Genomic DNA, 10,178 nt, shown 5'->3' with positions numbered 1-10,178 from the left:
ACAGAGTGTACCTGGCGCTGCACCTGTGGAGGCAGTGCCACCAGCCTCACCCCCCCCCCCGCCCACTGCTCATTTCTTTTTGTTTTAAAGAGAAAGAAGCAAAAATTATTTCTCATTTATTATATGGTATCCCAATATGGATACAGGCAGTTTCTAAGGATTTGGATCATATTGCTTCTTCCTTTTTTAGAAAGATATTAGGTATTCCTAATCTTATACGGTTGTCCACTATTCTGTTAGAACTTGGTTTACACCTTCCCTCCACTTATGCCTGGCTTTTTACCTTTAAGTTTTGGTTAAGGATTCATTTATCTCCTTCCCCTGACTCTTTAATTACAGAATTAATGAGTGACACGTATATCTTTATTTGGTTTAAAATAGTGGAAACTAAACTCCACTCTATCAACCTATCAGTAGAATTACTTGCTGATTTAAACTTATCTCAAGCTTATAAAATTATCAAAGACCACCTTTTTCTAGCTGAATTCAATACTTTAAAAAATTCTCTTAATCTGACCTGTTCCCCCCTTTCCCTAGGTCTTTTTCCGCAACATGTTGTTGCCACTTCAAACTATTTTTTTCACCTCACTAATCCTAGACTGAAGAGAGCCTTCATGCTCGCTAGACTCAACATATTTCCCTCAGCTGTTCATTATGGTCGTTTCATGCGAGTTCCTCGCGAGAAACGATTATGTTTATTCTGTGGGGAGACCCCGGATACTCTTTTACACATTTTGCTTTTTTGTCCCTCTCATGATTCTCATCGTAGGATTTATCTAGAATCCTGGATTTCTAATTTTCCCCCTCAGGTATCACCCCTTCCCCAGTTGTTGGAAGACTCTATTGCTCCCTTGACGTATTCAGTGGCTAGTTTCCTGGCCTATATATTACAAAAAACGCCGGACTTTAGTTCTATAAAATCTTCTTTAAAATTTTTGTAGTCACCTTTTTCCATCTAACACCTGTTTTATTGAAAGGATAAGGTTGTCCCTTCTGGCTCCTTTTCTTTCTAGATCCTATTTCTTTTTTCTCTATTTAGTTTTCCTGAACTAGTCTAGTGGATAACGGTTGTATTGTTCCACTTTGTTGTCAGTTGTTTGCTGTAATATTTATAATGCCAATAAAGGTTAACTAACTAACTAACTAACTAACTAACTAAGAGAAAGAAGCTGGCATCTCTGTAAGCTTCCTTTGTTTTTTAAAAAAAAACCTCCATGCTGGCTTCAGGTAAGCCAGGGAAACCCTCCCCCCTCCTTTCCCCAGCAGCAGCACAATCCTGGGGATAGAGTTGCTGTAATCCCCCTGCCCCCACCCTTTAAGGGCCAAATCTAAGTGATTCCTTGGCTGGTGGGTTGTGACTTCCTTGGCCGGTAGGTCCTAAAGCTATTCCCCCACCTCTGCAAGCTTGGGAACCACTGACCTAGACCTTTTGCTAAGGGAGGCAATTAGCAGCTCCTCTTGGGTTTGGAATTCACATCTTTCTAGGAGAGTAGCTACTAAGTCATGCAGAATGGGGTGCTCTTCAGCAGTAGTGTTCTCAGATGGAGGGCACAGCACTTTTGCAGGGTGCGTCAACACGCCATGTAAGCTGCCCCTCCTCCTCACCATCGGAGCCATTCTGGACAGTGAGAGCAACACAGAAAAGATGCCTCTGCATTGCTCTTGCCACCTGGAGTGGCTTCGATGGCGAGGAGTAGGGGCAGCTTACATGACACCTTGAGGTGCCCTGTAAAACTTAGTGCGGTGCCCCCCTCTCTGGGAACGCTACTGCTATCCAGGTGGATAAACCCAGATACAACAGAATGTGCTTGAAAACTATTAGCAATTAACCTGACAACTGACTCTGGGTTGTTGTTGTTGTTTTGCCATCATATAATCAAGCAATGATGTAAAAGTATCTAAATTCATTGCAGTTTTATAATTAGGTTGTTAGAGGTATTGAGGAAAAACAAATCAATTCACCAAAGAATTATATAACACTGTAGGAAATGGGCACACTTAAGAGAAACAGTGAGTACATTCATTCCAGAAATGAAAATGAAGACATGTTGTTCTCAGATCATATACAAAGATAGGACTAAGCTGAAATGGAGGGTGCTTTTTGTGAAGGTTTTGTCCAGATTAAAAGTCTGGCTTATTTAATGAGTTTTCAGGGAGGCATGAGGGCCAGGGCAAAACTGTACCTGCCCATTGCAGAAGAACATATTTCCACACTGCTGTGGCAAGCTAATGCCACTCCTTGTCTTTCCACGTGGCCGTAAGGATGAGCAATGAAATAATTCTTACAGAAGAGGATGTCTCAACAATGTGGAGGCATGTTCCTTAATATAGGCAGCATGGTATAGTGGTTACAGCAGTGTTTCTCAAATTGTGGGACCCACTAGGTGCATTGTAAGCCCATTTCAGGTGGGTCTACATTCATTTCAAGGTGTATTTTATTTTTAATATATTAGACTTAATGCTACCATGGTATGTGACCTGATCTGAGGAAAAGTTACAGATCTGTACTTTTAACAGGCTACTACGTATATGCTTTTAACAATGGTAGTGAATGGGGCTTACCCCCGGATAAGTGTGGATAGGATTGCAGCCTTTGGAATGTTTGGGAAATTTTTTAACCAGATCAGCAACTGTTTGGGAGAGTTAGGAGGGTTCTTCTTTATTTAAAATAAATTTTTATACTTATTGTAAACTTAAAATTTACTTGATTGATTGATTTGATTTTATCATATGGGGGTATTAAAAATTTTCCTGATGATATCACTTCTGACCATGACATCACTTCCAGGTTAATGATGTCACTTCTGGTGGGTGACATCATGATGTCACTTCTGGTGGGTCCTGACAGATTGTCATTCTAAAAAGTGGGTCCTGGTGTTAAAAAGTTTGAGAATCTGGATTAGAGCATTTACTGCCCAATCCTAAGGGGCAGCCCAATCCTGAGCTGGCCGGGGAGCCCCTGCTCGGCGGCACCATGAGGGCTGCCGCTGAATACAGCGCCTCCCGCACTACCTCGGGAGTAGGGGATGTTTCTCCCCTTCCCCCAGGTAAGGGAGGCAGCCCCGCAATGGGGCTACTCTGTTTAGCGGTGCCCAAAGGGTGCCGCTAAAGTAAAGGCGCTTGTGTAAGGCACGCAGCCTCCACGAGCGCCTAGGATCTTGCGGAGCGGAGCTCCACGGATCTTCCTCCTTCCCGCCCCTGGGCACGCCTCTGGCACGCCCCCTCCCCACATCACGCCGGCCTCCCCGTGTCACGCCGGCCTCCCCATCCCCCGGAATGCCCCCGTCCCCGCCCCATTCCCCGTTCCGCAGCCCGGCGGTTTCAGACACCGCCGAGCTGTGGAACGCCGGCACCCGCCGGGCGGTGGCTCAGCGCCAGCCGGAGCTGAGCCACCTTACATCACGTTTGGACTGTGGTCCGTGCCGCGGAGGCACAGCGTGGACCACAGGATTGGGCTCTTAATCAACACTGGAGGGACCCTGGTTCAAATCATCACATGCCATGAAACATGCTTCAAAGGTGACCTCAGCCAAGGCACTATTTCTTAGGCTAATTTATCTCAGTATTGGGTTGGGCTGCAATATACATGTAATTGGAAGTATGGCTCATTGACACCCATGGGATTTACTTCCAAGGAAACATGCATAGGGTCAGGTTGAAAAGATAAAATCACTCCCCCCCCCCCCCCACACACACACATGCTGTTGTCACCTTGGATTTCCTTCCCTCCTCCCTGACCCTGCTAAATAGCACAATAATCTGAGACTGGGATTGTTGCAGTGGAATGAAAGTTTTACAGCATTTTACTCTACCACAGTCCTGATTCAGACAGAGACTCACATGTATGCTATTTACAAAATGAAATGCAGACATGCAGAGTCAAACCTTGCATTAAGTGTCAGTTGTAGCTTGACTCTTTAATATGCACCCCTGATAGTAATAACACCCCTATAGCAGTGGTTCTCACACATTTAACACCAGGACCCACTTTTTAGAATGAGAATCTGTCAGGATACACTGGAAGTGGCATCATCAAGCAGGGAAATTTTTAACAATCCTAGGCGACAATCTTACCCACACTTACCTAGGAGTAAGTCCCATTTACTATCCTTGTTAAAAGAATATACATAGTGGCTTGTTAAAAGTGCAGGTCTATAACATTTCCCCAAATGCAGTCACAAACCATGGTAGCACCAAGTCTAATATATTAAAAATAAAATATTGAAATGAAAGATCCACCTGAAATTGGCTCATGACCCACCTAGTGGGGCCCACCCCACAGTTTGAGAAGCACAGACCTAGAGGCAAAAACCAAAAGGTACCTGTTTTATACCTTTTTCACTCATCAAGACTGACAGCATGTGAGGAATTTAAAGCAAGGACACTTGTGCTTGCATGCATTCGTGCTTGTGTCTGTGTGTGTGTATGTGCCCCAAGTACCTAAACCACTTACACCTCTTTGGGCCCTGATGACTCCAATACTACACTTTCCTTCTTTCACTTTGTTCTCTTTGTGGCTATTAATAAAATCAGTTGCATGTTCTATTTGCCTAACATGCACTAAATGCTAGACAAAACACTGAAGTTGCTCCCTCTGTGACTGTTCAAAGAAATCAAGGCTGGCAGGATTGCACTGGATATGGCCTAGGAAGATATTTTGCATGCAGTGAAAAAAAACCAGCTTGCTGCTCAACCCTCCCCCACAAAGGAACCTGACAGAACCTATGGCTTGACTAACCCTCAAAGGTTTTGAAATAAGTTACCCTATCCCTTGAGTTGCAAAAGACAGCATATAAAAAGTACATACCATACAAATGAGACTGTGCAGGCTGCTAAGGCATAAAATGTTTATTTAAAAGACATTACTCCCTTGTGGCAGAAGAGTTCTAGAAGTTGCTCCAAGTCTGTGGTGGTAAATTTTCTTTTGAAACAATGACTTTTCCCTATTCTTCTAAAAACCTCGTTTATATTGCTCACACTCATTCCTTTGCTTAGCGTTTCTATCTTTTTTCATTTTTCGTTTGCTGTTTCTAAATGTCTGAAAGAATTTACATCTGCATAATTTAGTGGCAGCAATTAACAGCAGGCATTTGAAAAAAATATTATATAATAGGAATTAAACACAGATCTTTCACGCAGTTATGAATCCCTTCTTTTTAAAACAGACACTGTTGTCATGAATATTTCTTGCTATGAGGACAGTTTAAGAAAACCAAGTTACACTGTGCACCCGGAGAATAATCATACACCAATGGCAATATGGCAGAGTCAACAAGTGTTCAGTTAAGAAAGATGTGGCAGACCTGCCCCACTTCCGTTCATCTTTCTGCCCTACATGCAGAAAGGAAGCACATTTGAACCCACTGAGCTTGACTCTTCTCTCTTAAATAAGTGGTGATATATTTTGAAATCTTTTGGATTCCATCGAAGTTGATGTTATATGAGTTAACTAAATTCAGCTGAACTAAGTTTAATTTAATTGAAAACGGCAGGACTTACACATGAGCAATGAATTTTCACAATGGGGATAAGCTTGACATAATAGTGTAATAAGACACAGCTTCAGTGAAAACAGAAAGAAAAATTTTAAAATCTCCTCCAAACCTCATGTCAATATCCTACATATTGTCTGTAGACCTGGCAGTGGCCCTCTGATGACTGCTCAGACCTAACTCTTCCATTACTCCTTGACATGGTAAAATCATCTTGAAATAATTTACTAGTCCATTTGTTTTATTTTTTTTGCATGTACTCTCTTATGAATTCTGGCTTTTATTACCTCAGGGCAACAGCTATTTTTCAGCTGCATTGAAGTGAAACATCCAGCACATGTAATTGTTGAGGTAATAAATCCTTTTTAAAAATCATAATAGCCCTTATCCAAAGACCAGTGTGAGGAGTTCTGAACAGGGCTTCTGAGGGTTCCATCCCTACCAATCGGTAAAGATATCCTCACATCTGTAGATGAAAAGTGCTCTTTAGCTTATATGAAAGGGACTATAATTCAGTGCTGAAGTTCATGCAGACTGAAAGTCCCTGATTCAATCCCTGACACTCACAGGTAAATGGATCAGGTAGCAGATGAGGAAGACCTGGCCCCTCTCGCTCACTGCAGACCACACTGGGCTGAACACAGCAATAGTTTGTTTCAGTACAAGGTGGTTTCACACAGGTGTTTGATTCTATCATCTTGCCTCTGAACTGGGTCTGGGGATGGGACTTTTACATTATTGATGTCAATAATGATTTTATTAAGCTAACACAGTGCAGAAAATAATCCCAACTATGCTTTTCCAGGATGCAAAATAAGGATAGAGTCTAGCCTGATATTTCTTTCCTACACCTAAAGCTGAGAAAGGGTTTTGGGTTTCTTTGCCTTAGTGGTGTTCCTGGTTAAACCAGAAAAGGATGAAGTAAGCACATTCATGAGACTATTAAACCCTTGTGACAGGCAAATGGAAACTATTTGCAATAGAACTGGAAACTCCGTCAGCAAAGTGTTCTACTTCAGTGTTTTATATGTCAGTGACATCATTAAACCAGAACAGAAATACTGTATCATTTTAGTTGGTTTGTGGCAAAAGTAAAGGGGTGAAAGCCAGAAAGTAGGAAAACTTGGGGATGTGGTATTAGAAAGATGAATCATGGAAATCTGTGTTGTTACTCAAGTAACCAGTTGGTGGTGGACCAGAATGAAGGGGGAAAAAATTGAGAAGGAACAATTAATAGTACATCCTGCTGGAACATCTGTTTTTAAGTGAAAAGGGCTTTTATTTCCTTTAACTTGAATCCCTGTAAAATCAAACTTATTCCTACAGTGTGATTTCAAAACCCAAGTTGGCACTGCTACTTGGTATCTCTACAACAGACTCTGAACTTACTTTTATCAAGAAAAAAGTATTTTTTTTTTTTAAAATGACAATTCTCTTTAAAAGAAGTGATGTTTACCCTTGACAAAGAAAATCTAGGTTACTACTGCTGTATTCACTACATGTGAATTTATGTGTGTGTGTGTGTGTGTGTGTGAAGTGTGGCTACTCCCCAGAGGCATTCTTTTTTCTCTCGACTGACCCAAGACCTGAGGTGGTATGTCTGAGCTGCTCCCTTTTCCTAGCAACACATCATCTCTTCCACTGCTCCTTTGTCTTCTGCCTGGATTTGATCATGTATGGGGGGGCACACTTCCTTTTCCACTTTTCTGTCTTCCTTGTCAATTCCAGGGAGCAGGAGGTGAGCTTCCCCCCTGCCAATCTGCTGCCTGAGTCAACTGCCTCAAGCCTCACAAATGAGCCAGCCCTGCCAGTGTTGGAGGCATGGGGTTATGGGTTGTAGAAAGTGAATAAGGGGAGGAGGTACAGCGTTTCTGTTACGATGTTAATTATATTTGCTGCTTCCCCGTCTGGAACAGGTAGCTCTGGGTACCACTGACCACCTGACCTATGTGGCAGGACATGATGGGCTTTCAAATCACTGCCAGAACATTTAGAAACATTGTAGATTCTGACCCACCTCATTAAGTTTACCTTTACAATCCCTGTTTACAGAAGAACATGGCGCTACATTCAACCACCTCACATATGAACTGCTCAACGATGTTACACCAAACAACAGAGCAGGGGTGTCAAACTCACTTCATACAGTGGGCCGAATAGCATTCATGATGCCTGCTGAGGGCCAAAAGTGATGTCATTAGGCAGGAAGTGATGTTATTAAACAGGTGGTAACCAGAGATAAACATTTTTTTCACTTAGGGATTCATTCGCTGCAAATAACAGAAAATACATAAATCTTGATCATATTTTAAGATATGGGAGAGCCCAGTTATCTTGCAGGATGCTTTTTCAGCAGTGATACCGCCGCACTGCTCAGCAACTGAGAGCCCGAGGGCCAGATAAAAAGCTTCCGCAGGCCACATCCAGCCCCCAGGCCTTATGTTTGACACCCCTGCAACAGAGGCACCAAGAGGCACCTCTGCAGCATGTATGCAGTATGTAACTGGAAAAAAGGGAAAGAATTAACAGGTAGAGAGGGGTCTTAAGTGATGGATGGACAAAGTAAAGCCAGCCTAAAATAAAGCTGTTCAATGTTCTCATCAGAATGTCTTTATTCCTGAATAATCTAATCAACTGCATCATTACAGGAACAGCCAAGTGTTAAGACAGTAGAAAACAAATAGATGCTTGCATATGATAATTGCTTTGATTATCGGTTGATTCTGAAGCACTGTTAGAAACTGGCTTCCTAGCTTTGGGAGCTTATTTTGTTTGGTGCTATTTGGTTGGCAATTTGCACCAGAACTGAGCGGAGGGGAGAAGTTAATGAACATTTTCCATGCTCCTAAATAACAGTTAAAAATGGGAGTCACAATTTTTCAGGAGAAGGTATTCCAAAGGGTGCAAAAGTAGTCATGATGTATAGGGGGACAGGAATGCATTTCCATTGCCTGAGCAACTGAGTTAATGCTTCCCATTTTATCACACTGTGGTAATGAAGGCACCTCAGCACAGTGGCAACACAGGTGAGATTGCCCAAGTACACACTGAAACATCCATAAAAGTGCAAGTATTGCTTGGCACAACTAGAGCTGGATTGGGGTTTCAAAGTCAAGGCACTGAAGCTATGTTTGTCCTTGCTCAATTCACTGTATAGCCAACTTCAATCGGCTGTGTGGTTCAACACCACTGTGATGTTCATTATGTGATCCCTGATGGTCTGTGATCACATACTGAAGAACAAACCTTATTACAATTAAAACAAATTGTGCTGAAGGTGCAGCAGGTTACAGAACAAGGTCTACAACCAGGCACAAGAAGCTGCCTGAAAAAGTGAAAGGCATGGTTTCCACACCTCTCAAAAGCTCTTTTCACCTTGAGGATGTTCCAAGGGTGATAATTTGGCACAGCTCTGATTTGCAGGTTTCATTATTGATTCCTCTTCTCTTCATGATTCTTAATTAAGTAGATACAGTTTTTTGGGGGCTTATCTTCTTAAATTATATGTAGTGCCAAGTGGTCAGGAAGCAGCAGCAGTACGGTGCGCATGAAATATTTATTTTAGTATTTAAGAACTCAAGAGCAACCCTGCTGGATCAGACCAAAGGTCAATCGAGTTCAGCAACCCATTTTCCACCGGGGCAAATCAGACATCTCTGAAAAGCTGATAAGCAGGGAGCAAATCCCAGCAACTGCATTTCAGTAGCCTCTGAGCATGGCAGTTCTCTATACATTGGTAATAGCCATCAATAGCCCCACAACTTAAGACAGTGAATTTCATAAATTAATTTTCTGTCTGATCTGAATGTTCTGCCAATCAATTTCATTGGATGACCCCACACTCCAGTACTGCAAGAGAAGAAAAACTTTTAGAATTTTATATATCTTCCCCATTAGTCACTTTTCCATCCACTAAAAGGCTTTAGGGAAGTGCTTTAGGGAAGGTGCTCCAGTCTCTGATATTGAAGACCTGCTTTTGAAAATATACAGTTTGCTTGGGTATTTACAGTCTGGAATAATTTGGTACAATCTGAATTATTTGGAGAATGAAAGCGAAGAGTAAAGCAAAGTCTATGTTGAAATGACTTAGAGCCCAATCTTCACCTTGCCTCGGGCAGTGAGGCTCCTACGACAGGGCTGACTGCCGAAAAGCAGCCAGCAATTATTGCAAAAGGCACTCCAACAGCGTGCGAGTCCACACGCTGCTGGGAGAGCCAACGGAAAGGCCTGTGCCTTCCTGCCCCTGCCAGTGAGGGAATCCCCACTTGCTGGACAAGTAAGTTGATGGGAAAGGTGGGAGTGAATTGTGAAGTGGCAGAATGGAGGACCTGATAAAAGAACAGCATTCGGTGAATATCTCCATTAAGGTACTACGATGTACTAAACATACAGGTGTCTGCTGGCCTCTTTCACATTTTTTTTTCACTAGCAAGGTCTGTACAGGTACATACCATACAGCAGAGAATAGAACTCACATCCTGTACCTGCACCGTATGTGGGAATAAGCCCAAGACCTTCTGGTGTTCACATGAAAGAAAACAAAGTCTTGGACAACAGATTCAGACGGGGAGTCAAACCATGTATGCTATTTACACAATGAAATGCAGACATGCAGAGTCAAATCTTGCAGTAAACCTTAGTTGTAGCTTGACTCTGTAATATGCACCCCTGATGCATATTAGAGCC

The sequence above is a fragment of the Tiliqua scincoides genome, chromosome 2 (genome assembly GCF_035046505.1).
Source record: "Tiliqua scincoides isolate rTilSci1 chromosome 2, rTilSci1.hap2, whole genome shotgun sequence".
Classification (NCBI taxonomy): domain Eukaryota; kingdom Metazoa; phylum Chordata; class Lepidosauria; order Squamata; family Scincidae; genus Tiliqua; species Tiliqua scincoides.
This window is presented reverse-complemented; position numbering follows the sequence as displayed.